The sequence below is a fragment of the Periplaneta americana genome, chromosome 12 (genome assembly GCF_040183065.1).
Source record: "Periplaneta americana isolate PAMFEO1 chromosome 12, P.americana_PAMFEO1_priV1, whole genome shotgun sequence".
Taxonomy (NCBI): Eukaryota; Metazoa; Arthropoda; class Insecta; order Blattodea; family Blattidae; genus Periplaneta; species Periplaneta americana.
The window spans coordinates 51,168,524-51,186,826 of record NC_091128.1 but is presented as its reverse complement, the minus strand read 5'-3'; the positions used below and the strand labels follow the sequence as shown (position 1 = coordinate 51,186,826).

General features: G+C 35.5%; 1 protein-coding gene across 2 annotated transcripts in view; it reads right to left on the bottom strand.

The window, feature by feature from the left end:
* The window catches only part of LOC138710417 (uncharacterized), a 57,199-nt gene extending 38,924 nt beyond the window's left edge, over positions 1–18,275 (bottom strand). For both annotated transcript variants that reach the window (XM_069841302.1, XM_069841304.1), the window contains exon 1: positions 4,144–18,275. The gene's annotated coding sequence lies outside the window, so the exon portion shown is untranslated. The remainder of the gene's footprint in view (positions 1–4,143) is intronic.
* Positions 18,276–18,303: the final 28 nt, after the last annotated feature.

Genomic DNA, 18,303 nt, shown 5'->3' with positions numbered 1-18,303 from the left:
AGTATCATTCATGTGTAATTATACTAAACATGGAAAAATAAAAAATGAGAAGATTGAATGCTGGAGATTAGAATTATCATGTTACAAATTTGATATTGTCTATCGTCTTGGAAAGGATAACACAGTAGCTGATACATTATCCAGAGCCTGCTCATCCTCATCTAAAAGAAAAGTTATTTCTTAGTAGACCTACTACACGTGAGGAACTGAAACAGTCAATATCGGATGTGTTTGAAAACATCCCTAGGAATGTGCTTACTAATGCCAGTTATAGCATAGAAGAAAGACGGTGATGGTCATATTTAATTTTTTTGTGTTTTAACAAAATCCCATTTCTTTACGAACAAATCGATGTTTTTATTTTTGTGGAATCTAAAAATTTGACAAACTTATTACCATTTCAAAATGAGAACTTACTTTTGAATAACCTTATATTATAAATGGTAACACTTCTGACAGTTCTTCCAAATCAAGTAATGTGAAAAAACAGTATTAGCTGCCTAGAGGCTATGCAGAGAAAACAGATGGATTCGTTCATTTGGATAGTTGCTAGACGATATGCCAGGTTGCAGACCACGCAGTGTGGCTAGTCCTGATTGTTCTCGACTGTCCATTTACTTGGATTACACATCCAGGAGACCACTCTCAACAAAGCTGTTTATGTTAACAGCCCAAAAAATGGTATTTTTGTTTTGCCCTCACATAAACCTTTCAAATCAACTGGGAATACCTGGCTAGCAATGGTAAGGTTAAAAATATTTGTGTTATTTTCTACCTTATAACTGATCAACCTTTCCTTACACTTAGGTATACACACCATAAACAGGTTTTTCATTTTTTCTTTCACATTTTCATTTGTGACAATAGTAGTGCTTAAAGTGAGCTGGTGTGAGCCCAGTACGTATACAAAATCTGGGAAACAAGCCAGCATGGCATACCATTAATAAGACTGACAAAACCTGAATTTAATATATTGTGACAACTGGGCGTCGATCGCGTGTCCCACAGAGGGTGGGGAGCACGAGAGACGAGCGGCGCAGCGGGGGAGGCTGCGTGCGCATCTGGTGCATGGGCATTTGAGGTGTGGTACAAAGCAAAGGGGATGCAAAGCTGCAGGTGCTGCGCTGGCGAGGTGAAGGGGGGAACGAAACCTCCGAACAGAAGTCTGTAGAAGCAGAAACTTCGAGAGTCGAAGATTCGCGAAGTGTGGTTTAACTAATAAAAAGTGAGCAGCCTTCGAAGAGAGCCAGAGTTCCGTTTTTGGACAGCAAGGCAGTCAGTCTTGTGTAACAGTGAAGCCAGCTTCAAGACCGGAGTTCGACTTGAGTGTGTTCGCAACTGTGGGAGCGTCCTGGCGAGTGCGGCATATCCGGAGTCCTTGGTTCGACGTGCAGTGGACCGCAGTTTGGGGACCTAAGTTCGAAGTTCAGTGGACTATCTCTGGAAGTCTTGGGTTCGATATTCTGTGAACTTGAGTGAATGAGCTAGAAGAACTAGCCAAGGCAACGAACTGTGAACTGAGAACTGACAGTTTTGTTTTTTAAATAGTGCTTTGTGAACATTAGTTGAGATTAGCAGTACATTGTTGTTCTCAATAATCCAAGTGAATTGTCATTGTCGTCTGTGGAGTGCAATAACGAATAGTGTGTTGCAGTGTGGAGTGGAAATCCCATTGTTGCCGGGAGTGTTTAAATTCAATTATAGAAAGTGATTATTGTTGTGACAATAAAAGTAACATTGTTGTGTGAATAAAAACTACAATATCTTTATATATGGTTACCATCCATCCCAAACATTTTATTTTATTTAGATTACATTTAATTACACGTTATGAAAGCTCCCTTACATAGGTAATTTTAATGAAACAGCTTCAAATTTTTAATACAAATAATCAACAACTTTCAATAATTTGGGATAGACATGATTCATACCTAGATGACCGGTGAGACACATGAGAGATTAGTATCTGTTTCAAATTGTATTAGACTACACAATGTGTCCAACATGCAAAAGAAAGGGAGTGTGGCAGACTGTGACTGCTGTTGTGAGTTTCGGACATAATGTTGTGTTCTTCGAATGTAGGCTTTCATGGCTGGAGTCAATAGGATGAAAGTTATCCGGGTTAATAGGCTGTGGTCTACTGCAATGTTACGACCAGATGTTTCGTGTACAGCTGCAGTAGACATCATCAGTGGCAAGACAGTCTAGGACGCAGTGATCTCCTCAGCAGTACAAGATCACCACATCTCAGAGTGCCTCACCACTGATGATGTCTACCACAGTTGCAGACTAAATATATGGTCATAACATGGCCATAGTCCACGGCCTATTAGCCCGGGTAACTCTCACTCCGACATGGTCTAGCTATTAGCCCAGGTAACTCTCACTCCGACACGGTCTAGCTATTAGCCCAGGTAACTCTCACTCCGACATGGTCTAGCTATTAGCTGGGTAACTCTCACTCTGACATGGTCTAGCTATTAGTCTGGGTAACTCTCACTCCGACACGGTCTAGCTATTAGCCCGGGTAACTCTCACTCCAACACAATCTAGCTAATAGCCCAGGTAATTCTCACTCCGACACAGTCTAGCTATTAGCCAGGGTAACTCTCACTCCGACACGGTCTAGCTATTAGCCCGGGTAACTCTCACTCCAACACGGTCTAGCTATTAGCCCGGGTAACTCTCACTCCGACACGGTCTAGCTATTAGCCTGGGTAACTCTCACTCCAACATGGTCTAGCTATTAGCCCGGGTAACTCTCACTCCAACATAGTCTAGCTAATAGCCCAGGTAATTCTCACTCCGACACAGTCTAGCTATTAGCCCGGGTAAATCTCACTCCGACACAGTCTAGCTATTAGCTCGGGTAACTCTCACTCCAACACGGTCTAGCTATTAGCCCAGGTAACTCTGACTCTAACATGGTCTAGCTATTAGCCAGGTAACTCTCACTCCAACACGGTCTAGCTATTAGCCCGGGTAACTCTCACTCCAACACGGTCTAGCTATTAGCCTGGGTAACTCTCACTCCAACACGGTCTAGCTATTAGTCTGGGTAACTCTGACTCCGACATGGTCTAGATATTAGCCCGGGTAACTCTCACTCCAACACGGTCTAGCTATTAGCCCAGGTAACTCTCACTCCAACACGGCCTAGCTATCAGCCCGGGTAACTCTCACTCCAACATGGTCTAGCTATTAGCCCAGGTAACTCTCACTCCAACATGGTCTAGCTATTAGCCCGGGTAACTCTCACTCCAACTTGGTCTAGCTATTAGCCCGGGTAACTCTCACTCCGACACGGTCTAGCTATTAGCCTAGGTAACTCTCATTCCAACACAGTCTAGCTATTAGCCCAGGTAACTATGACTCCGGCATGGTCTAGCTATTAGCCCGGGTAACTCTCACCCCAATTTTAACTGTGTTTTACCCTTTAAATTAATGGAGTAAGATATGAATAACTTTACACTAGTGTAAGAGGTTATTTGTAGTTCTTTATAATTTAAGTTTTTAAATAGGTCATAAGTTACATCCTATTCCATTTTTAAGATAATTTTTCTTAATAATTGAATGGCTGCCTAGAATAACGTTGTAAGTCAGTTTTTACAGTTTGTTAGGAAATTAAAAATATGTTTATTTCATACTAACATTGTTAAATATTACAAAACATGACAGTGTAAGATCTGTATTAATACTTCAGTAAGTATTCACACCATATATATATGTATTGTCTTCGTCTTCCAAATAACACAACTTTTTTAACATTTACAGTAGAAAAACATTGTAAGTCAATCCAGAAGAACAATGTTGTAAAGCAAAGAAACTTAAATACTGTCCATGTTTCCTGGTAGATTCTTTATAGTTGTTACATTGAGTACATTAAATAATAATAATAATAATAATAATAATAATAATAATAATAATAATAGACAAATTTATATCATAACTTGAAACAAATTACACAACTTAGAACATATGTTTAGGCATACAATATCAATATTAGACAGACAAGAATTCTTTTTTCTTTATTCTCTTATTAGGCCATGACAGAATTCAGAGTAACCATGACCTTATTACCTTTAACTATTCTCCTTTAGCACTCTATAGGCCTACATTGACTTACAACATTATTCCACTCACCAGTTCAGGTCGTTTCACAGCTGGTTTAATGTCACCTTTCTTCAAAGTATATTCTTTCCCCTGATCCTGTGGTGTCTTACGTACGTATTAATCTTATGTTTTCTCTTTCTATTTACGTTTTTATGAGACCATGTGACACGCTATAAGTATGATTGTCCGCCATTTTATTTGCGTTACGTTATTCAGCTAAACAACACAATCAAAATACTACAGTTCTCGATGTAGTGTGAATATCAGCAAGACGATTGCAGCACATGATGTGCAAGATGTGCGATACAACATTTTTCAGCCGAAAACTCAGTTTGGCCAAAAATGGACTTTCATTATTCTAGGCAGCTATTCAATTACTGATTCTGTTGAAATTATCTTCACCACCCTTCCTGTATTTATTCATGTTAGTTACCGCTTATTAAATCACTGAACAAGAATTAAAAAATTCCAAACACATCTGTAGGTAACCATCATTTAGTACATCTTTTGAGGACGGTGCTTATTAACAGCTCATCCCACAGTTTATGTACAAAAGGGTAACTAAAGCCCTCCAACTGAATTATTAACTTTTTGAAACGGAAACCTAGCTCATAAACTTAGTCCAACAGTATATTTAAAAATAACTACACTCTTTATTAAAAATACAGTGAAATTTCTGTACAACAATTACTGATATAACAATAATACTCTTTATAACATTAAAATATCATAATCTCGACATTAATTTCATTAATGTAATGTAAAATTCCCCCTCAATTTTAAGATAGTCTTAATAACGATAAACCTCTCCATTACGATTACTTTTAGTCTCTGTAATATACTTTTCTCTTGAGAGTAAGATAAAATAGGTCGCAAAAGAGTAAATTATGATTTATGAACTACAACAAATCTACTCCTTCATTTAAAGCAGTAGTGTCGGAGTTGTAAGCTCCAAAACCGGTTGTAGAGCTAGAGAGGTGCAGTCGGAGCGTGAACTTGCTTATGTCTGTGGAAACACTGGAGCACGCAACGAGTCATAGTGGAGCGCTCTGCTCCGTTTAGTCTCTGTCTAACAACGTTGATTTAAAGAGTAGAATCAACCTCCTGGACATTGAAAGCTCTGCCACCACCACCACCACCACCAGCCACAACGTTTTGTTCCTGCCACCCCATCCAGAACAGCTCTGGAATTTATCAACCCTTGTGCCAAATACGTGTACAGTGATGCTGCGTGAACTTTTTCTTTGTGCCTATTCTGCTGTGTACTGTGCAGTAAGCCGGCAGTGACCAGTGTTTTTCCTGTGTGCTTCTTTGGCAGTCTGATGTGTTTTAAATTAAGTATTTTTTTTTATTTTATTGGGTTATTTTACGACGCTGTATCAACATCTAGGTTATTTAACGTCTGAATGAAATGAAGGTGATAATGCCAGTGAAATGAGTCCGGGGTCCAGCACCGAAAGTTACCCAGCATTTGCTCATATTGGGTTGAGGGAAAACCCCGGAAAAAACCTCAACCAGGTAACTTGCCCCGACCGGGATTCGAACCCGGACCACCTGGTTTCGTGGCCAGACGCGCTAACCATTACTCCACAGGTGTGGACTAAATTAAGAATGTATGAAGTGGTTGTTAAACAACAACTCTGAAGACGGAGAGTGATTTAAATGTTGGCTACTGCTTTAACAAACTATGGTGAACTGTTTAGTGACACTGTTCCACCAAAAAGAATACCCACAGGTTGATGATGAGATTGTTTTTGCACAACTAATGGAAGAAGACATTGTGGAGGAAATTCAAAGCAAACAAGCAGAAAATGAGAAAGGGGAAGAAGAGGAAAAAGAATAAAATATAAATCTACCAACTTAACCCCAGTATAAGCCACTGACTTCTAAGACATGTTACAAACGTTTCTTACAAGTGTCCCTTGTATTCTGGAAGGTCATTTTGTGACTCTTGATGCAGTAAGATCTTCATAAAAAAAAAAGGTAAAACAGACTGTCCTGTCATTTCTGACTTTTTCAAAGAGGGCTAAAAATAAAATTTAGAACACTTTGTTATGTCTTCAAGGTTTCTGTGACTAATATGTAAAATGTGTTCGCTTGAAAAGGACAAAAAGTGAATCAACATAATGCATAGTAGGTCTACTATAATGGTATCGTCTTCCTAACAAGTATTAGGCCGAGTGGCCTGTTACGGTCTCAAACTAGAATTTTCAGTCCATCTCTTCTTCGGACGGCCTAGAGAACTTTTGCCATGCGGATGTAATGAAACAGTGCTTTTGGAATTCTACATCGATCCATTTGTTCGAGATGACCCTTCCACTGAAGTTGATACTTGCTGATGAACTGCATAATGGGTTCTACTTTAAGTTTTTGCATTATGTCCTCATTTTTTTATGATCCCAGCAAGTAAAACCAGCTGTTGCTCTCATGAACCTCATCTCACTTGCTGTTATTCTACTGACGTCTTTATTCTTCACAGTCCACGCTTCACTACCATAGCTTAATACTGGCTGTGCTAAGGTTTTATACCAGCCTATTATTGTGTATCTTTGTACTAGTGAAGGTTTCATGATTTTATTAATGATCCCCATTGTTTTATTATATTTACATATTTTTCAGCAATATCTACTTCATCATAAGGTGATAGTGTATAGCCAAGGTAAGTGAAAGTATTTACTCTTTCTATTATTTTATTATTCAAACAGATTTTACTTGGTACAGGGGATTTCCCACAAAATGACATGATTTTCGTTTTTTCAATATCAATTTCCATGTTATATTTTTCACTGTCAATATTTAAATTGTGTACTGAATATTGTAAATCATCTTCAGTTGATACTATGAGAACCAGATCATCAGTGAAAAGTAAAGCATCAAGCTGCAAATTTCGATTAATTGGAATAAATCCATGGCGTGTCTGTCGCCAGTCTTGAACGATTCTGTTTATATATATAATGAACAGAAGTGGTGAAAGACCACAGCCTTGTCTACTCCACTATAAATGGGTCGCCATTATGAAAGTCAATTGTTGCTTCGAATTGCTATGATGGATGTTTTATATATATATTGTAAATATTTTGTATAATCTGTTGAGGTACTTGATCATCTGCCAAAATCTGAAGTAATTTATTCTGATTAACTTTATCAAAAGCCTTTTTAAAGCCAATGAATGCCATATGTGTTTCTACATTAAATTCTCTATGTTTCTCAACCAGTAATTTCAATGCAAAATATCCACCACAACAGGATCTTCCTCGACGAAAACCATTTTGTTCTTCACTGATAATATTGTCATAATGCTCATTGAGTTTGTTTTTCAAAATATTTGCATAAATTTTATATCCTGTGTTCAATAAACTTATTCCTCTATAATTATCCGTAATTTTCAAATCTCCTCTTTTATGTATAGGGATTACAATAGATTTAGTCCAACTTTCTGGAGTTCCTTGTCCTTCCCATATCAAATTTTAAAATCTCAAAAATCTTTGTAGAAATTTATGGCTAGCATATTCGAATAATTCACTATTTATTAAATCTTCTCCTGGAGATTTATTGTTTTTCAATTTAGCCAAGACCCTTTGTAGTTCATCCATAGAAATTAACTCCATTAAAGGATTAGGAGAAAATGGAAGCGTGAGAGCTTGTGTTGATGTTGACCATAGTCGTTGAAAATACTGTAACCAAGTGTCCTGTGAAATAACATTTATTCTTAGATTATCTTTAACTTCACAATTTAATTTCTTAAGAATTGTATAAGTCTGTGGTTGAGGCCGAGTAACATCACTTTCTAAGTATGCCACAAAGTTTATCCAGTTTTGTCTATGTTTTTTTCGAACTTCTCTCTTTGCAATTGCCCGTTTCTTACGATAATCAATTTGATCTTCTTTCTTGGTTGAGATATAATTATTGTATACTTGTCTACTATATTGTATTGTATTTAACAGTGAGGTAAGAATTTTTATGTATTAAAAATAAAATTGCATTATTTTTCTTTACGATTTGTGTTTTATGCTAACAAATTCAAGCCCTCAACATTACCAAATATTATGAATTCTTAAATAATATTTATTTTGAATTCAGCTTCCTCCAAATGAAGGCTGCCTAGAAGTCAAAGCTTATCAAAAAATTGTTTTTTTTTTTTTTTTGAGCAAATGGTAAGTAAACAATTATAATGGAAAAAAAGAAAACAATGGAGAAGGAAAAGAAAAAGAAATAACACAATTAATTATAAATATTTGAAAATGACTAAACAAAACATCATTAATTCCAGAAGAAATACAAAATTTCCTAGTACGGTATCTATTTGCTATCAGGTGATCACAGTTATCTATTTAGCACTAGTTGCAAGACCCAACTTAAGTGAGCAGATTGCCATAGGAAAGAGATCAATCTATTTAAGTGTAGAGATGGTTTCTTAGGATTTTTATAGATCCTTTCACTGCAGACAGAGATACTTCAATGACAAGAGTTTGTCCTAGATCAAACTGCTTGCAAATATGCGCGAATCTTTTTGTGATGGTCCCTCTAGCCCCAATCAGTAATCCAATAACTTCGATCGACATTAGATGATATTTTTCATTATAATATGCTATAGTGGGGTCGTATATGTCGCATTTTTCCTGATGTACCTCAATAGGTTGATTTTCATACGTTTCCATCCTTACAGTTGGATCAATTATGATCTGCTTGTTGATCTTGTTGGGATAGCGATGATGTCAATGCGCCTTGTGGACCCATTTGTGGACAAACCATGGAGGGAAGTACTGGATTAAGAGGAAGTACTGTACTTCAACTGCAGAAGTGGTTCCTATACACTATCTCTTCCACATTTTTTTTTTGTAAATTCTTGCTGTAACAATAAATTCCTCTACAATAATATTTTTTTATGGTCCATGATGTAGCGTTATATCTAGATTTCACTGTTTTTGCGAGAGTTGAAGAATTTTATTACTATTCACTAAATTCTCATCCAAATATCGGAAGAAATTTTCAAAGCAGGTAAATATTGTCAACATATTATTCTACAAACTGAAACCATGAATTGTAGCATGTAAACAAAGGAAATGGAAATAAAAGTATTTAAAGGTTTGGATACCCTTCCTCAAGAAAACCCAAATATGCAATTTTTCATTCTTCTTGAATGTAAGAAAGTCATTTTCTACTACAAAAATATAACTTTATATAAGATAAATGTAATTTGAAAAATGGTCGCTTTTGCATTTACATCACATTTAGTACAAATTTCGCATTTTATCGCATATTCAAAATTCATTAAAATAGGATATACCTATAGGTCGTGAAAAATGAAAACACAAAAGCACAAGCCTTTAGCCATTTCGTATTTTACCGCATATTCAAAATTCATTAAAATGGGATATACCTATAGATCGTGAAAAATGAAAATACAAAAGCACAAGCCTTTAGTCATTTCGCATTTTATCGCATATTCAAAATTCATTAAAATAGGATATACCTATAGAGCGTGAAAAATGAAAATACAAAAGCACAAGCCTTTAGTCATTTCGCATTTTATCGCATATTCAAAATTCATTAAAATAGGATATACCTATAGATCGTGAAAAATGAAAACACAAAAGCACAAGCCTATAGTCATTTCGCATTTTATCGCATATTCAAAATTCATTAAAATGGGATATACCTATAGGTCGTGAAAAATGAAAATACAAAAGCACAAGCCTTTAGTCATTTTACATTTTATCGCTCTTGCGAAAAATCACCACCCCTACTCATAGTTTAAGGGGACACGCTACTGAATTTTCGTCAATTTTGGTCAATGTTAAAAGTTAATTTTTTTTTTACTAATGAACTGTATTGACTAGGTAGTCTTAGCATCATTTTAAAAGTTTAAGAAACAAATTATCTTTATATTAGACCCAGATATTTGTTTGCTAAAATTATAAACACTTTTTTAAACATAATTTTTTTCCGAGTACATTTTTCAACATAAAATTTTGAAAATAATTGTGCACATGTAACTCATCAACATCTATTCGATTTTAAAATTTCAAAAACTTACAATCAAAATTGTGGAGATTAGAAATCTAAGTAGCGTGTCCCCTTAAATTGTGTACTGGTACCTATCGTTTTCATTTACAATTTCTTCACCAATCATGTCCGAAGTTAAAAACAAAAAACTGAGTAGTCAAAATCGCGAGCTTGTGCTAATGTATTAGAGTTTATGAATGAAGTAAATCGTGGTGGCTTCCGTATTCCTGTCAGCAAATCACAAGGTAGGACTGCAGCTGCTGCAGGCAAATAAGAGAGAATGGTGTATGTAATAAAGCAAAAGAGGAAGAGCCACTTTGTTCATAAAAATCGTGAACGTCATAAGACTGTTATGGACTTGCATGACTTTTTTAATCGGTTTATTTTATGATGCTTTATAAACTGCTATGGTTATTTAGCACCTAAGTGAAATGAAGAAATAATGCCAGTGCCAGAAGTTACCCAGCATTTGTTTTTTAATGGATTGAGGTGAGGGAAAACCCTGGAAAAAACCTCAACCAGATAACATGTTCCAACCAAGATTTGAATTCGGGCCTGCTTGTTTCACAGTCAGACATACTAACCATTACTCCACAGTGGTGGACTGTACGATTTTGATCAGTGTATAGTGAGGACAACACATTGATTTTACACATTGGAGGAGTGTACATCGACCATAGGGAGACTAAAAACTAAATTAGAGGGAAGTACTGGATTTAGAGGAAGTTATGCAAGCCTTCATAAGGTATTGAAGCAATTATATTTGAACTGAATGAAAACAAAAAATTATAGAAAGGTATTAATGGAAAAAACTGATATAAATAAAATAATTGTTTATATCAAACAAATACAGCATTTTAGAGACAATGAACATCCTACTATGTACAGGGGTGAAAGCTACATACAGTCAACTCCAGACATAGTGAACCTCTGTGGACTTGCATATTTCGTTTGCTATATCTGAAGTGTCTCTCCCCTAATCTTAAATGACAGAAATGAATGAAACTGTGAACAAGAAAATAAAATATTTCATTTTCGTGGAATGGATTACACTGTATACTGATACTCACACTTGACTTACTTAAATTATACCGTCGACCCACATCCACTTGCATAATACCATGTTCAATGTCACTTATAATATTCGCCTTATCTTCCAAAGAAAACACTTTACGCTTCGAGATTTTTATATAGTACATTCAATGTTGGAACACTAGAAACAGACGATCAGGTAGAAATGACAAATGCTGTTATGGTGTGACTGTGTACTCAGCCTTGGAATTTCCCAGGTCCCTTAATGGAAATTGGGAAAGGGTTGATGAAGTTTGAAAGCCATCGAAATCTTACCTTCATTTATGCTCTGGACATAATAATAAAAGAAGGCAATTTCATTCTGTTGTTTCAATTCTGTCATAATGGAAATGTTTCTGAGAACAAAAGGCAACCCTCTGACAGTGGAGGATTAGAAATAACAGTAGAGTAGTGTGCCTCAGAACAGAATGTTAACCCTTCGATGTGGAGTGAGGCAAGGTCGTCATGCGTTGCCTGGATTTACAGTACAGCTCACTATCTAGGAATCACTAATCCTATCTTTGTCCTTTGACTAAATGAGTAAGAAACTTAGAATCTTGTTCTCAACACATTCTTTCAATTTTATACAAGAAGGTCTGACTTCAAAAGAATTTGTTAGGATACAAGGTTCACTATAACCGAAGCGAGCGTTCACTATAAACGGAAATATTAATGTACTTTTTAATGTATGCAGGACCAACAATTTAGGTTCACTATACCTGAATGTTCACTATATCCAGAGTTGACTACTTACAAATCATCTAAGCAGCATTTTAGCAAGTATGAATTTTTATTCCCTGGCTGAAAAAATGTTGAACACACAGAGAACAAATTAAAGGCAATTGAACTTGGTGATGGTGTTAATGTGTTTGTGCCACATTTTTATTGCGGCTGTGGGGATCATGTAAACCTCTGGCATTGTTTTAGAAATTAAAGATAATAAATATAGAGTTGGCACTATGGAAGGAATTATTATTCAATGGCTTCAGCGAAACAATTTTGAAGTAAAAAATTATAAAGGCATATTCCTAAAGAATGTTCCAAGGTCAGAATACAGTATAAAAACTTTGGTTCGTAATCTTTAAGTTGGAAATGGACAAGGATTTAAAACATGCTCTTGTTGCAAAAGCTGTAAATCCAGAAGATGTCAATGCTACAAACATAGCACGATATGCAACTCTTCATAACATTCAGGAATGTCCTGTGAAAATTTGTGACTATTACACCAATAATAATTAATGATCTTGATGCAAGATTTATGAAGATTCCATTCTTGCACACACACCCTCAGTTATACAATATTTTTATTTATTTATTTTATTGAGTTATTTTACGATGCTGTGTCAACATCTGAAGTTATTTAGTGTCTGAATGAAATGAAGGTGATAATGCCGGTGAAATGAATCCAGGGTCCAGCACCGAAAGTTACCCAGCATTTGCTCATATTGGGTTGAGGGAAAACCCCGGAAAAAACCTCAACCAGGTAACTTGCCCCGACCGGGACTCGAACCCGGGCCACCTGGTTTCCTGGCCAGGCGCGCTGACTGTTACTCCACAGGTGTGGACTATACAATATTAAATTACCCTAATTTAGTACTGTTTATTAAGTGTTATAACTAAAATATTTTGTTCCTGTGTAGATAAATACAAAGAAATTGTCTCACACTATTCTGAACTATTTTAATAATGTTGAATTACTGGAAAACTTCATATCCACTGTTAATATGTAACTTGAAAGTAACTGTTATCCACTTCACATTAGGTTTATCTTTCTTGAGGTAAAACAATTTTGATTGTTATACAACAAATACAATTCATATAATAATGTTGTTAATTAGTAGTTTTGTTGCTACTGTAGTAGACAGGACAATAATTTCTTTACGAGATTTTAGCATAGCAAGAAATAAATATTCTGCATTTGCAGGATGTCCCTAAAAGGTGTACTCACTTTCGCACTGTCTATAACTCACAACCATTTGTCTTTTTTTCTAGGTGCAAGTAACATGAAATAATGCAGAGGTGCGACTAAGCTTTGAAGAAAGAAAATTTGTCCTAAAATTTTACTGGAAGTACGAAAACATCACGGAGGCGCAATAACAATTTGCAAGACAGTTCCACAAGCATCCACCAACTCGACGCACCATTGCATCAGAGATACATTTGAAGCTGATGGAACTGTGCATGATGAAAGGTTCTGAAAGGTCACGGACATCAACTAGCCCCACACACCAAGAACAACTGCTGGACAACCTACACCCATTCCCAAAGAAATCAGCAAGACAAGCAGCTCATGTGACGGAAATCTCAAAATTGAGTGAATAGCGGATTTTGAAGCATGTCCACAGGAATAGCTGAGAGTGCCAACCAGTATACTAGAATGAATGTGGGCTATTCCATCTCAAATCGACCGAAATATAGAGAAAATTGACCTTGCAATTTTTAAATACAATGAAACTTTTTCTGTCCGTTGACAACTGTGATACAATGCTTTGTGCAAAGTTTGAGGCATCAGAACTTCAGTGTTTCAATTTAAAATATTTAAATTTATCGTATTTTCATAAAATTAGCAACTTTAAACTGTTGTGGCTCCGAAACCCTTTCACCCAATGATCAAAATCATGGTTTACTTTGATGCTGAGAAGTTAAAGTTTATATTGACATGTAAACAGTTTTTCTTACTTTTTATGGAAATGGAGAAATTTAGATGTTTCTTTATTAAGACGCCTTTGACCACGAAAAAATATTTTTAAAATATATGGTTAGATTCCACATTGAAAGTACAAATAAACACATATTTTTTACTGGTGTACCGTTGATAATAAAGTATTGAAAATATCAAATAAAAAAAAATAAATAGTACGCGCACGAACTAACCAGCTGACTGTGAGGCGGGAGCTAGCCGAGACAAGCAAAGCCAGGAGACAAACACGTGATGTGTCGTCTAGTAGCGCATAGCTGGGCTAGCTTTATCACAAGTTTTCATAAATACAGGAGTAAAATGATGCCGAACGCTCACTTATCTTCAGTTCTCGGCCAGTACGTGCGATACTGCGCCGTTCAAGTCTAGGCGTGTGAAAATATTTTATTTAATACTCTCGAAACTTATTGCCGAGCCACTAAGCAAACAATGCCGAAGTCCCTCTTAATAATGCAAGGTTTTTTCTCAATATTTTTTACAAATTGGGAAAAAGCCTAAAAGTAAGTAAAATCATATTATCTGTCTCTCTGTATATAATAAAAATAAGGATTACTTCTTAACATAACCTACCATATGTCAGCTTCAAAATGAGCTCCCGTTCAATGTTCTGCAGTAAATGGTTCCAGAGTTCTGAGCACTGAAAGAGGGTTGTTTTTATAAAATATGCTAAATTTGTCGCTCAATAGTACGAAAACCGTTTGACTTTCGATAGTATATTTTTGAAAATGCACTGTCCTCAACACCTTGTATACAAAGGGAAAAAATTTGAGTATTAAAAAAATGCGAGGTTTTCTACTGATCAATTTCATATGGAATAGCCCATATGGTGTCCATGGGAGGTTTCTATGCCTGATTCAAAAGTCTCCGAAATCTAACAGTAGGTAAATTAATCACATGGACAGCAGCAGGGATCTTGTATACTAACGTGTCAGATAGTGCTGGCAATGGTATCAAAACAAAATACTGTCAATATTTTGTCACTTACATGTCAGCATGCAGTATAAAAGATACATACTGCCAACCATATGATTAATTTACCTTCTGTTAGATTTTGGAGACTTGTGAATCAGGCACAGAAATCTCCCAACAGACAACACATTCATTTTAGTATACTGATGACATTCTTAGCTACTAGTGCACATAAATAAGAATAATAACACCGAAATCTTGAAATTTCAAAACGAATTTTCCTTAAAAATAAAACACTTTCATGGGACTCTCTATCAATAGTGAATATGAATCTGAGAGAGTGAAAAGATTTCAGTATCTCTGATCAACAGTGACACAGTCAAATGATATTTCTTATGGAGTGAACTTAGGTCATTAACAGAAAACAATACCAAAAGACAGAAAACTTTTACAGGAAAATACTTCAAAGATGGAGAAAAAGTACAACTACGAGCTGTACTCTATTTGCAGAAAACAACCAGTCACAAAAATGATAAAATCCTGAAGATTACGATGAGCTGGACTTGTAGCGAGAAAGGTCAATATGGAGATTCTCAAAACAAATATTAGAAGAAAATTGTGGTGGAGAAAGTGGATTGGAACGACCGAAGACTAAATAGATAGAAGGAATTGATGAAGATCTGAGAAGGATCGGCTACTGGAACTGGAAAACATTAGTAACAGATCAAGAAGAGGTCAAGGTTCATCCTGGACAGTAAAGCCACGAAAGAAGAAGAAAAGAGTAATACATAATTATAATAGTCGACTGGCAAGCTTAGAATTAAAGAATTATGTCAATCATAGAAAGATTTATTTGTTTGCTTATTTATTTACTTACTTAATCATTTATTTAATTATTGTGCAGAAATAATCCTCGCTCTGCTGCCATACTACAATAGCATCTAGTACAGAGCAGTATAAAAGTTGTCCACTATATTATATTTATCTCGAGACGAAATCACGAATGGGTTTATGTCAAAATTAATTACACTTTTTCCACTCAACTATTTCCGAAAGTAAACATGTATATTAACATTAAATGTTCGAGGGGGGGGAAAAAAAAAGGATCTTTCATTGTACAGGGCACATCAAAAGTCCAGTAACACTTTAAATATTTTATTACACAAAAACTACTAATGATAGCACTTTCAAAAACATGTCAGTTTAAAGCCAAACTCTCAAAGTTATTCAGCCGCTTAATTTTCAGCGACGAAGCGACATTCCATATGAGTGGGAAAATTAACAAGCACAACTGTCGTGTTTGGGGTACACAGAAACCTCACAGAATCATTGAACATGAGCGTGATTCACCAAAGGTGAATGTTTTTTGCGCGTTGTCACAACGAAAACTGTACGGACCTTTCTTCTTCATTGAGGCTACTGTGACTGGACATTCATATCTGGACATGTTGAAGCAATGGTTGGTGCCTCAACTTAGACAAGATCTCGATGACGATTTCATCTTTCAGCAAGATGGGGCTCCGCCACATTTCCACAATGCAGTTCGTGCTTACCTGAATACGGAGAGGTCTGATCGTTGGATAGGATGTGCTGAAGTAAGGGACAGATGTTTCAAGGTCACCCGATATGACTGCATGTGACTTTTTTCTATGGGGGTACCTAAAGGACCATGTGTTTGTACCGCCTTTGCCACGTGCTTTAGAGGAACTAAAACCCAGAATTCGAGAAGCTGCCGCCACGGTCACAGAGGATATGTTGAAAAGGGTATGGGAAGAGTTTGATTATCGTTTGGACATCTGCCGAGTCACTCGTGGTTCATACATTGAATCTCTGTAAGGTATAAACAGAACATTGAGAGTTTGACTTTAAACTGACGTGTGTTTGAAAGTAGTTTTTTGTGTAATAATGTATTAAAATGTGTTACCGGACTTTTGATATGCCCTGTATATGTGCATGCCTAACATGTTGCTTGTGTAATACTGGGAGTATGCTGTAGAACTAGAGCAAAATAGCTCTTGTAACATTCACTACTCTTAAGTTCAAATTCTCAATAAACGTTTGAATTTATTTAATGATTAATGGCTTAGTCATATTGTCAGAACTATAAAAAGAAAAGAAATTAAGTGTTTGAAGATTTTCCAAAACAAAGAGGAAATTTAGGAAGGCTTCGACTAAAATATACTGTACAAACCCAGTAACAATTTAGAAATTGGTTTCAAAATTCTTCACAGTGAGTGGGAAACAATCTGCGAAGACTTACTGAGATCTATGAACTCAGCACCTAAGAAATGTCATAGCTTATAGATGATGATGATAATGATAATGATAATGATAATAATAATAATAATAATAATAATAATAATAATAATAATAATAATTTCATTGTGAATACTTTTATTCAGAAGCTTACTGTTACAGTCATGTCTAAGTCCATGTTTACGTATGTATTATGAGTTATGACTGAGACACGACAATGATACTTAATAACAAATGCAGTTGAAAAAAGTCGTTCTTTCATTCAACATGAAAATGGAACACGGATAAATAGTTTGCTCCTTCTCGAGTTATACAACATACTCTGACAATGACGAAGTGCATTTTAAAAATGCTGTTGTAAAGGAAATATTTTTGGTAAAATATGACCTCTGTTACTTTAATTGTTCTTCCACTTTATGTATCTTAAAAATTAAACATAATTAGCGATTTTGAATGTTAGGGAGACAAATAATATATCATTATATTAATACTGTATTCGTTTTACAGTTCACTGACTAGTGGTTCTTTATATATTATATGCTATTTATATGTATAGTGATATGTTTGTCTTCACTTGGATTATCACTGTTTCATATCTACATATGATTTATGTCAGAGTTAGGAATAAAAAAAATTGTATGTATAATAGTGATCATACCATATGCCAGTTCTCTAAATAATATGTTTTCCTACATGCAACTGAGAAAAAAATCGTGAAATTTAACATGAAAGTCACGTAACTTTTCATTTCTCGAAAGTTTGAAGATTCTTTTATAGGATTAAAAAATTAACAACTATATTTCAACTGCCACATTAATTTCAAATGTCTTGTTTTACTGGACTGATGACAATGCTTTTTGAGTAGGTAGTTTATTAAAATCAACCCAATGGCTTAGGAGCATTAGGCATAAACAGGCAACAGACCTAGCTTTTGCATAACATTATCCTTCTATCTTTAAGAAGAAAAGTAATACGAAAAAGAATTTGACACAATCATATTCAGGAGAACTCAATTATAACATGAAATACTGTTATTACTATTGTGATGATAGTTCTACTTTTTAAAGAAAGAAAACTTACCAACTTTATGGATTTCTCGAAGTGAAAATAAGCAAACAATGATTTTTTAAACAATAATATTTTATCTGTGCCTGCAAACTTTTCAGTTATGTTTACATTTATTAACAAAGTCGTTTACCAGAAACTCAACATGAAATGACATCAGGTGAATGGTAAAGATCATCAAGTTT